Source organism: Alosa alosa, chromosome 11 (genome assembly GCF_017589495.1).
Source record: "Alosa alosa isolate M-15738 ecotype Scorff River chromosome 11, AALO_Geno_1.1, whole genome shotgun sequence".
In the NCBI taxonomy this organism is placed as follows: domain Eukaryota; kingdom Metazoa; phylum Chordata; class Actinopteri; order Clupeiformes; family Clupeidae; genus Alosa; species Alosa alosa.
Window position 1 is genome coordinate 13,684,964 of NC_063199.1, and position 13,022 is coordinate 13,697,985.

The following is a 13,022-nucleotide window of genomic DNA, read 5'->3' on the forward strand; positions in this document are numbered from 1 at the left end:
ACTATATTAATGGCTGAGAGTAGTATGAAGTTTACTTTTATTTTTTTGAAATCCTAGAGTTTTCTGCAGCAAATAGGTTTTGCTGATGTGGCGTGTTTGAGGACATGTATGATGTTAAAATTGTGGTCTTTTACCTAACCCCCTACATGAGTTGCTGATGTATCAGACTAGGGTGACACCCAACCCTAAGAAAACTGTTTATCTGTACCTCCATGACCATCATTACCACCGGATTTTGCGCCCCAATACATTCCTGGGGGAAGGTCACTTTTGTGGTTTTTGCTACCGTGGCTACAGTAGTAAACGTGATCACGCGTGTAAATACAATTGTGATGTATGCAACGATGTGAATTGCCACAAAAATAAAAAGGACCATCAGTATACTGCCGTGATTGTATGCGATACTGCAAATCAGCTTACTGCCATTCCAGACACAAACAACCTGAGCCCACTGGGGTTATAGGCAGAATGGTGGTCCCATGTGATGTCACTAAGTACTGCAAAAGTGTAACAGACGATATCATGTTAGCATGAATAAGAAAAACCCCACAGATGCTCATCCATGCGTTGTCCTCACTGTAAAGCCAATTTGGTGCCTGGTGATAACCATAGCTGTTTCATTCAACCCTTCAAGCCGGAAGAGACAGAGCCCAAGTATATCTTTTTCGATTTAGAAACACGATTTGAAAATGGTAAACACCAGGCTAATTTTGCTGCTGCCATGACTTTCAAAGGGGGATCTTTTGAGGCCGAGGGTAGTAGTTGCGTGTTTATGATGTTGAGACACTTCAGACGGTCTACATATAAGGGCTACACATGGATGGCCCACAATGCATCAGGGTTTGATAATATAATTTTACTGGAGCATTTCACCAAGCTAGGGGTTACGCCCAAAATAATCATGACTGGATGCAGATTAATTTTCATGTATGATGAGATCTTTAAACAGCGGTTCATTGACAGCTATTCGTTCATCCCCATGCGTTTGGCTAAGACAACTGCGGCCTTAAATCTGAACACCGGTGAAAAAGGGTACTTCCCACACAAATTTAACACAGCAGTGAACAACTACTATAGGGGCCCCTATCCAGACCGTGAGTACTATGGGTACGACACCATGTCCGATAAAGACAGAGCCGACTTTGACACATGGTATAGCGAAGCATCCAAAGGCGTATTTGATTTTCAGAAAGAGCTACGATCTTACGGGGTCCATGATGTTGTGCTACTGAGGGACGCGTGCATGAAATACCGCGAGACGTTCATGGGCTGTACTGGTGTAGACCCATTCACTCAGACTACATTAGCATCCTGCTGCATGGCTGTCTACAAGGCGCGCTTCCTGCAACGAGACACAATAGCACTCACACACAACAATGCCTATGTTAACCAACATAAGGCATACTCCAACTCCTCTATCCAATGGTTGGAATATGTGAATGATAGTAGAGATATGGTTGTACAACATGCTTTGAAAGGTGGCGAGGTGCAAGTAGGTCAGTACTACCTCGACGGCTATTATGAAAAAAATGGTGTCAAACATGCACTCGAATTTAATGGCTGTTTTCATCACGGCCATGATTGCCGCTACAATCCAGACCATATACACCCCCTGTTAAATATCCCTTACGGGGATGTGAGGAGACATTTTGATGATAAGGTGACATACCTCACCAAGACCAAAGGGTTTAGGGTCGAAGTGATGTGGGAATGTGAGTGGAACCAGGCTAAGCAGCGTGACCCTGATGTTAAGAGATTCATGGCCACATCACATTACACCCGGCGTTTAAATCCTCGCGATTCTCTTAACGGTGGAAGAACAGATGCCTACAATCTTTACCGCAAAGCTGGTGAGGGTGAGAAAATTCACTACGTTGATTTCACATCCCTATACCCGGCATGTCAGAGCAAGTGTGAGTACCCCATCCACAACCCCCAGATCATAGTGGGAGATTTTCAGCCACTTGAAAATTATTACGGGTTGATCAAAGCTACAGTCTCTCCACCTAGGGGCTTACTACACCCCGTGCTTCCATACCGCTGCAACGGCAAATTGATGTTCCCCCTCTGCAGGACTTGTGCTGTAGAAGAGAATCAGACCAGCCCCTGTGAGCACAGTGAGGATGAGCGCTCCATTTCGGGGTGTTGGGTTAGTCTTGAGCTGATGAAGGCTATTGAAAAGGGCTACATTGTTACCAAGGTTGATGAGGTCTGGCATTTTTCTCAGAGATCCGACACATTGTTTTCAGACTATGTGAAGACATTTCTCCAATACAAGCAGGAAGCTAGCGGATACCCTGCCCACGCGGTGACTGATGAGGCTAAAGAGGCCTACATCGAGGACTATTATGAGAAGGAGGGATTAGGCTGAATCCTGATAAGATCTGTTTGAACCCTGCCGTGGGGCAAATAAACAAGTTGTTGCTCAACAGCCTCTGGGGTCGCTTCTCTATGAGAGAGAATTTGCCCACCACCGAGATGGTGAAAGACCCGAGCATTTTGCCAGATACATTTTTTGGTTGTGAATATGATGTCACACACTTTTCATTTGTGTCTGATGATGTGGCCTTAGTCCAATGGCGTCATGCTGAGGGTAGTTGTGTACAGACCCCAGACATAAATGTGTTTGTGGGTGCATTCACCACCGCTCATGCTCGCCTTAAATTGTACGAGCTTATGGACAAATTGGGTGGCCTTTTTTGTACACAGATACTGACAGTGCGGTTTATGTCTCAAAGGATGGCGATTGGGAGCCGCCGCTGGGGCCCTATTTAGGGGATCTCACAAATGAGCTGGATGATGGTGACTACATCACAGAATTCTGTTCAGCCGGACCGAAGACTTATGGCTATCGCACAGCCCGGGGTAAAACCTGTATGAAGGCTAAAGGTATCACGCTTAATGCAGAGAATTCAAAACTGATCAGATTGGACACCCTCATTGGCCTTGTTGATCATTATGTGACTGACAGAGATAGTACACGACACATACGGGCTCGAACTGATAATATTGTGCGTAACAAGAAACATCTCATTCTAAAAAACAAAACTGGTGAGAAGAGGTTCAGGGTTGTTTACAACAAGAGGGTGCTACTACCCGACTACACAACTAGGCCATACGGATACTAAGGGGTATATGTCTATCATGGATAAATATAACACTGGCTTAAAAGAGGCCCCTGTATACGATTTCAGACTACAGCATCCATTTTCTTGTGTGATAAGCGGGCCTTCTAATTCTGGCAAGACATTTTTTGTAAAACAGTTGATAGCCAATATCGACACCCTTATTAGTGATGCAATTGAAAATATAGTGTATATTTATGATTGTTGGCAACCACTTTATGACGAATTGTTAAAGCTGAGAGATGTCAAATTTATTCAAGGAATACCTAACGCTCTAGATGATGATGAGTTATTACCCATATCAAAAACTAACCTGCTAATTATTGATGATGTGATGAAAGATGCCAGCAATAATACAGAAATAGAGAAGGTGTTCACACAGTATGTACATCATCGTAATCTTAGTGCCATTTACATGGTTCAGAATCTGTTCTTTCAGGGGAAATCTAGCAGAACAATCAGTTTGAACACTAATTATCTAATTGTTTTCAAAAACCCTAGAGATAACAACCAAATCAGTGTATTAGCGAGACAGATGTACCCCGGTAACACAAAATTCTTTCTTGAATCTTTTAAAAATGCCACTGAGAAACCCTACGGATATTTGTTGATTGACTATAAACCAAAAACCCCAGATTTGTACCGCCTCAGAACAGATTTGCTTTTGGAGCATCAGGCTGTCTATGTGCCGAAGAAAACAAACTGAGACACAGATATGTCTGAGAGAATCGGTAGAAATTTGCCTCTTTTGAGGCGTTTACTTAAAGCTAAACCGCCCCAGAGACGTGTCATTTTACATTCTCGTCCAGATGAGTTAATCTTAGCTCTCTGCGAGGTGACACTGAATATTCTTCGTGGTACTATACCCTTAACAGCTATACAATATAAAAAACTACGTAAAAATAAGATTTTGATAAAGTTACTGGCTGACAAGAAAATTGGCCTACGCACAAAGAGACGCACTATTAACCAGAAAGGTGGATTTCTCCTGCCCCTCTTGAGTGTTGCTCTGCCGTTCATAACCAGTCTGTTTACATCAAGACAGAGTTAGAAGTAATGGAGTGCAGCTGAAAAAATGTATCTGGTACCACAAAGACAATTGGACCGTTTAAAAAATGATGTCGTAACTACCCCACTGCGCCAGTCTGTTGAAAACGAGTTGGAAGTAGCTATGAAAAATGTTTTGAGTAAAACACACCTGACCCCTCATGAGAAGGCCCTGCATTATACGTCATTATTACAGAGATATTTGGCCCTGGTTAAACAGGGGGACCTTGAGACGAACACACTGACACTGAGTTTACCACTGCAGTCATCATCCGATGATGTGTCACAAAGTTTAGCAGTACAGGCTCGCCCCCACTTTTGAGAACAATCAATCAGGTAGCCTCTGAGGTTTTAAAAAATGTACCCCTGAGAAGCAAAAGGAATGCTGAGTATATATTAGCAAAGATGTACAACTCTCAAGGCATAGCATCGTGGGGCGATTCTGGGTCTTTTGTTTTTAACGGCACAACCATTCCAGGTAATGCATGTGTTTGATCTGGTAAAAGTATCACCGGGCCACAAGCTGTGAGCCATCGCAGGCGACCTCAAGGATGGCATGAATTTCTGAGGGCTATTGCTATGCTAAACATCCCTCTTTCTACAATACCAAATAGACTAGTTAAAGATTCAATCACAGCACTGAAAAGAAATAGTACACCTACTCATACACCAGTTAGAGCGTATCAGAATCCCCTGGTTTTCAACACCTCAATTAGATGCAACCGCATGGCTTGAATTTTAGAAAATCTTGTAATGATTACTATGCATTGCTTATGTCTAATGTTCACAGATGTTGTAATATTTTATAAATTGTAATTTTTCTGCTTTGTTTTTCTTATGTTTATAATGTTTTATAAGGTTGTATGACTTTTTTTATACAGGTATGACTTATAATGTGTGTATTTCTATCCTTTTGTTTTTCAATAAAAACACCCAACTCTGAAATGTCATTTGACATGTTTATTTATTATGAAGCCTTTTCAACACTTTTTTAGATACTTATCATTGATCTGTGCATGCTGCACACATGTGAAAATGTTACACATGCATTTACAACCTTGTAATTTTTTCACAATTAATGACACCATATTATCATTTCTATTTAAATTTTCAGAGTATTTAAGCATCACATCTTCATAGCATAACCCTTCAACATATGATACAGAAAGAACACACAATGTTGACCACATGTGATAGGCGTAAAGTCTTGCACCTGCTGGTTTGAATATAGCAGACGTTTACCCATGTTTTTCAGAAATGTGTATATGCTTGGAGAAAATATATCACTGTCTGGACGGTTCCCGAAGCTGTCGAAGAAACACACATCACCTTCTTCAGTTATGTACGTAGCTAACCAGTGTTCACCAGGTTGGTCTGAATTATGTGTATTAATTATCACAGAGGCTGGTAGATGATACACGGGTGTTTTAGGTAGCTGATCACAAGCCAATACCCCTAGAAAATGTGTATTTTTGGATATATTATCCATAATAGTCGATAATTCAACAGTATTCATGATCTTTCAGTAGTAGTCCATCAAAATCTGTCTTCGATTAGACACCTCAATTATACTGTCAAATACCGCATACACAATCAAATTTATTGTATTCGGCAACGGTTGTCTGAACCGAACTTCCAAACGGATATTGCCTGACTTTATTAATGACAGATGCTGGCCACACTCCTCGTCAGGCGTTAAATTAAAAGCAAAAATACTGTAACCGGACAAGTAGTCCTGACGATTTATGACCAGTGCTTTGTTTTTCAGATGTCTTCCTGTGGATAACACCAATTGGTAAAACTCCCGTACGGCAGACGCTTCATTAAATTTCGGCTGTAGCGGCTTAGACGGGTATTGTTGTCCATCTACATAAACGGCTAGGAATTCCAGATCATAATGTTTAAACGCATAAGGATTTTTTGTGTATGATCCAGTATGGGCATCATTATCGACCATTGCTAATATGATGGATTTTGGTAACGCCCCCAGAAATAGGTTTTCCTGATTAGCCACCCGCGTACCAGCGGGTATTGAGAAATTTTTTAGACATACTCTATCAATAGGGTATTTAGCAGTGGTGGACTGCAATGCTTGAGCATGACCCAGTCTCACAGCCGGAGATACAGAAACTTTCTTCACAAAAAGACTTGCTGAAAGAATGTTGATTTTGTATGCTACAGCATCACTGCGCATTAAACAGAATTCATCCTTCGCTCTAGTTAGTCTTATTTTGATATCAATTCCGTTTAACATCAATTTTTCTTGAAAAAATATGTCGCTGTGGATTGGAGCTAACAATTCTACAACATTACTCGATTCAGAAAATGCAGCTCTCTTTGTGAGACCTTCGTTGGCCCCTCCAGGATCCCCGACATCCATATGGCCTGCTGTATCTTTGTAAAACAGCCCCGCAGAGAAAATGGTCTCCAGGGCCTCACGGTCATAATTCAATAGACAATCTATAATACAGCGGTATGGATAGGTGTTTGAGCTCTGCGATATGAGCCGATCCCCCAGTGTTATGTCGACCTGAGAGAAGATTGAGCCGCCAGGGTAGTTTATCAAACCCACAGGCGCCCCCGCTGGTAGGTCCGCCCCGTTGGGTAAGGTGATTTTTAACCTTGTATACAGTAGCGAATTATTCAAATCAATATAGTCTTGACCATTTCCCGCGACAAAAAACTCCAGGGGTCCGGTGTCTGACAGAGCTGATATGGGGGGTATCTCAACATAGGTGTTTTTCTCTATAGCCGTTTGAGTCATAGGCACTGTAAAAAGATCCAACTCAGATTTGACACACTCCGCCGACATGCCGTGTATCAGAGCCATGGTTAGAATATGGATTTACGCCTCTTTTTAGCAGGTCTACTCCCCCGGTGTTTACTCTGAGCCTTCCTTTTCGACACTGATCTTTTCTTAGCCTTTACATTGTTTTTCTTTGTGTATCTTCCTCTTCTCACACCTGGCGGTCGTTTCATGTGTCTACGTTGCATTACTAACACCCCCGACCCCTCTTGACTGTTGTGGGCTTGCATGACGTTGCTCACCACATCACTGACGATATTTTTAGCTGCCGCTTTTAAATGCGGTTTAGCGAGTCCAATACCCCTACGCAATAGAGGCATAGCCATTCTGTACAGACCTTTTAGGAGCGACCCCAAGCCGAATCCACCATACATGACAGGGCCCCCAGCGAACCCATCAATATGGCCACCCGCCTGGTTTTGATAATATGTAACATAACGATGTGGGTCCGCGTAGGGATTAAATTCTTTCATTTTTAAATTCTTGGAAGTTGTTTTACCGGTCTGAAATGGAGTTTTGTAATCACTTTGCCGTACTTGAATGACACGTTGTGGTTTTGATCACTTTTCACCTCTATGGTAATGTCGTCAATGTGTGATTTAGACACACGTGCGTAGTGTGGTTTGTCGTAGCCGATTGTGACTATATTTTTGGTCTCCCCCGTTATTTCTACACACCGCAGGAGTGGTACATAATAGTCACCTACAACTTGGTGGTCTATAATGTCTGTATAGACAAACAATGTATATTCCCCGCCATACAAATCAGCAATGTGGGGGGCGTATCTACCGACGCTCCCGGGGGGTACCGCGAATGGAATCATATCTTCAAAACCTAGAATCCTGGCTAGCTTCCCACGGAATGTTAGCGAAACATCACATTCGGATGATGTCACACGGACTTTGTGAAGTAGTTCATCATAGGTAAACTGTATATGAGACCCGACACTATTGATTTCTGCTATGATATCAGCAATGCTATTGTAGAAAGCTTCACGAAGTTCACCAACAATAAGGATGTTACTAGCTGTATCGGTAATTGTGAATTTTGAATGTTTTTTTGTGAAACGGAACCCATGTTTTGGGGTACATGAACTCAATTAAAGCGACCTCCCAAGCCCCCCTTAGTGTTAGTGTTTTTGCCAGTTTAGTTCTGTAGTTGGATATTCTGTTGTCAGGATAAATATCGCGACACGCATTGCTTGGTAAAGTCACATAAAACCCTTCGTCCTCCATGATGTCACCGGTGTGAATAAGGATATGTATGTTGTGTTGTGATTTAAGACATTTTTTAAGCATCAACCACCTCTTTTGCGGGGACCCATGAGTTAAATTTTGATGGCCAACCTAACCATTTTACCAATACCATACGCGTCCTACCTACTCTTTTGCTTTCCAAAATCTTTTCCACTTTGAATGCCTTATCCCTGTTTATGAGGATTTTCTGCAACTCCTCTTCATAAAAGGTACCTTCTAACATGTCTCCATCATAGTCTTTCAACCTGTAAACAGGTGGGTTTCGATGTACACACTCTGCTATGGTGAAAAACTCACGTGTGTAGTTTTCCTCATACCCCTTTGTGAATGCACCTCTGACCTTAGATACTCTAACAAGATCTCCTATTTTGTATTTGAACACAGATTTTTTGGCAGCTCCCGTCTTTACACCATACAGGTTTTTAAAGACCACATTTTCATTTTCTTTTGTCACATCCACAGGTCTCATTTTGATACTACGATGGTAACTGTTATTATAAGATGATACCATATCAGGTAAGACGTCACAGTAGCGTTTAGAGTTGGCGGCTGTTAGATAACGCCACATTCTTGATTTAATAGTTCTGTTGAATCGCTCCACGACACTAGCTTTTAATTCACTCCCAGTGGCGAAATGATGAATGTTGTTTTTATTCACGATCCTCTGGAAATGCTGGTTAAAAAATTCTTTCCCACGGTCAGTTTGCAACTTCTGGGGTATACGACCCTCTTCTATGATTGATTCAAAAGCAGCGGCAACCGCCATCCCTGATTTGTTTTTTAAAATACGCACCCATGCATATTTGCTAAAGACATCTATACACGTCAGCATATATTTAGCATGGTCATTCTCCCTGGAGTATATGGACATGTCAACCAGATCCGCTTGAAATTGCCTGTTGATACCATACACAATCACCCTATTCCTTTTGTAGTTGACACGCATAGGTTTATGAAGCGTGTACGCATCCTCCCCTGATAACCATTCAGCAACATCCTTATCGGACAGATGTATCCCTGTTTTTTTAAAGGCAGCTTCTTTTAATCTAGTTATACCCCCATATGAACCCTCACTTGAAGGTGTGTAGTAGATTGTATTTAGAACCTCCTCCATGACTCCCTCCATACAACTAATGACAGACCACGATGTGCATTCACAATCTTTTATTTGGCAAGCAGGCTTACATATCCATCATGGGTAGAGAATCAAGGTAGTTTAAAAATTTAACACACACATCAAAGTCCTTAGCAACCAGAAATTCCACTAGGCTATTCACAACCTCATAGACATCCACAGACTCATTCATACTTTGCTTGATGACACATACATCAGTTACATATGTACAAAGAGCTACGATATGCCCTATCTTGAAAAAGCCTTGCCGAATCATACACATGTTCTCTAAAATTCCATGCACTGTTACATGATACGCCTTGTTAACGGAGGATCCCATATTCAGTAGATCGGACCATTCTTCAGACAATGATCTAGCAAGCGTCATTTGATTTTTTAAGGCTTTAAAACGATGGTAAGGTACAGCAATATCAGTTGCATAACATGTAGATTCGTCTGCTATGACATTACACAGTAAGGCTGTTAGCTCATATTTCACACGCTCTTTTGGTGGGCCTGAACCACAGCACCAATTCCCCATTACAGTTAATTGTCCCAATATGTCAGAGTTTCAAGAATAATGTTTGTATCACAATCCTTTATGTGATTTTCCTTGAAAGTGTGTAAATACCCACAGATGTATGGTTCCCCTGTTAATTCGTAGACGATAGCTTCTACAGACCCCCAAATTTTTTGGGGATGGGTCTGATAGCCGTAATGTCCCAATAGATGATTCACGCTTTGCAGTAGTGGTCTTTTGTATAGCCGATGTTTTATATCCTCAACATTTGTTTGGAAGTAGTACGCATCTGGTTCAAAGAGGCAAGAATGTTGAATCTGGCTGGGGTGGCTTACTTGACATCAAAACAGTCCTCCTGTAACTTCTGCGTGATGATGTGTTGCAGTGTAATACACACACAGGCCTTGATAAGTCCAAGAGGTAGCTCTGCCAAACAACCAACAAGGTCTTCACCAGTAGCTTTAGAAGTCCGGTTCCATCTGCTGATGATACAGGGTTTAATGACACACCAATCTCTAAGTCTTCTGAACAATCCATCATGCCCACCCCACCACAGGTATTTTGAAAGTATACACACGTATCAGTCATCTTAACATCTGTTGAAGGCATCCGCGACAGTTCTGAGCGTCCTCGATGATCCGGCTGGTGTGATCATTATACAACCACTAACCATTCATGGGGTGTAGTCTGGAGGGCGGCGACTTCTCCGCTACCCAATCATGTGTGACCTCTCCTTTATCTTCAGAGTCGTTTTTTTTTGTTACCGGTAGGAGAGTACACCCACAGGGGCGTCATCATCCACAAGATGGCATTCTCTAACATCCTCTTTATCATCCGTCAAAGTTAGCATCGCAAAATCTCTCACACAAGTAATCCATCACCATAATGTATCATTTCTTGTTCAATTACTGATTCCTCTTGATGAAACATACTTCTTGAACTTTGATCCACACCATCAGGCCGAACAAGCGCTTCAGTCATTTCAACTTCATCCACATATAGAGACATTGTATGATGTTCACAACAGCTCTGAGAGTAAAGGAACCCTTCGTATGAAAACCTCTTTTTAAGCTTCATGAACGAGGGGGCGCTGATTCCGGAGCGGCTTCTTCACAATGGTTGGCCAGTTCCAGATCATCTTGGCACGTCTGGAAGAGACATGCCTTGACGCCCTGGTATCTTTCCAAACCAGCACTCCATTTGAACAATCTATCAACCTTTTTGAAAACATCACTTAGAACATGCCGGTCTTTCCACAGATACTCCACTTTAGCTGTATATGCGAATTCATTCAATTCTTTTTCATTATAATATGTAGGTCTTCTGTATGCACTGCTAGACAGGCGAATGAAATCCTGCGGACAGTTAGCATACATGTGGTAAGACTTGACATAGGCTGGACTATTCCATGATGCTGTGTAGCGACTGTCCATAGCAGGCTGTACAATATCCTTCCAAGAGTCCCTAAACATCACCCAATCTGCATCACAAAATGAAATGTGCGCCATGTCGCCTGAAAAACGCCAAATCCGGAGATGTCAATGCGTATAGCTTCACACTGCGATCTTCCTTGTCAAAACATAGCCTCCGATAAGCCCATCGTTCAACAACCATTGGTATTCCACGCCATCATTAGGTTTACTCAGAAAATTAACAAAAAAAGTTTCAGGTCTCCTCCTTTGCGGTGCATAAGTCATTTCAGGATTCGATAGCTTAGCGCTAACAGGGGTGAGTGTGATCCGTCTCTTTGATTTTGCCGATTCAATCATGTCAGCCATGGTAAGTTCTGTTCAAAATCACTGCTAACAATGATAGCCATACATCACCCCCAGCATTTATAATCTCAATCCTAGAGACACGCCGGGGCAAAACACACCCACTACAAAAGGGTTTATAGATAACCAGGTGTCTGCATACAGACGTCACTACTCATAAACAGGTCTTTTACAATGTTATTAGCACTAGTGTAATAGGTAGTAGGCAGACCCCCGACATGAAAGGGGTCTCAAACAACACACTCAGAGACATGCCCGGACAAAACACCATCCCTACAAAGTAGGATGCATTGCATACCATTGAAGCCCTGCAGCCGAAATAGCTCAGTTGGGAGAGCGTTAGATTGAAAATCTAAAGATCCCTGGTTCGAATCCGGGTTCCGGCAACTCCATTTTCTTTCTTTTTTTTTTTTTTTTTTTTTTTGTATTTAGATCCATTTACCACTAAACATATACAACTCTTACAAAGTTTATCTGATTCCCCATTATCCACAAAACACACATGGGGGTTTGGGGGCCAATATGGACGCCCAGGGGTTTGACACCAGTCACATGACTGTCACATGACACTACATCCAATATGGATGCCAAGGGGGCGTGGCATTGTTTGACACCAGACACATGACTGTCACATGACTTTACATCCAATATGGCTGCCCAGGGGTTTGACACCAGTCACATGACTGTCACATGACTCACAAAACAATAACAAACAACACGTGGTGACAACCACGTGGCTAATTTGCATAAAAGGATAAAAATGGTTTCAGGGGCGGGCTTATGACGTAGTTCATTTTATGACGTTTCAAACATACCCTCACCCCTTTTTTGCGAGGGTAGTCTTAAATAATAGACAGATAGTTCAGGATAAAATTATCAATATTATTGCAGGCCTATCGTCTTTATATATTAAGCAACTGTATTTTCAAATTTAATATCAATAACCTATGCAACACTACCAACATTTTTGTTCAGTTTGTTCATTTCAAAGTTTTCATGGGGAATCTAATCTATTTTTTTTTTTTTACAAAAAAAAAACTATCTTTTGTGCAATTAATAATTGGGGTTACAATTTGTACCCAATTTATACCCACCACCATTATGAATTCAGGGTTTGTTTAAGTTCTGATTTAAGTGGACAATTCGGTTTTAACATTTCAATCTATTATCACGGCAGTTATAGCGGAGGAGAAAAGGCCTGTGAGCTAAAGCAATTGTTTTTCAGTCCTTGAACAATCATGCAAGAACCGTATTTGACGAACATGGAATGGCCACAGAACTTTTGCAAAAGATATGCTTCCATTGGCTACACCAGACAAGCAAGTTTTTCCCCTTTACTGTCTATGCGTCGCGAGCAAGCGTGTATCGCGCTCCGCTTC

The 13,022-nt window shown here is 41.8% G+C and overlaps 1 non-coding gene across 1 annotated transcript; it reads left to right on the plus strand.

The window, feature by feature from the left end:
* Window positions 1–11,956: 11,956 nt before the first annotated feature.
* On the plus strand, window positions 11,957–12,029 carry trnaf-gaa. Its single transcript has one exon. It is a non-coding gene; the product is annotated as a tRNA-Phe (tRNA).
* Window positions 12,030–13,022: the final 993 nt, after the last annotated feature.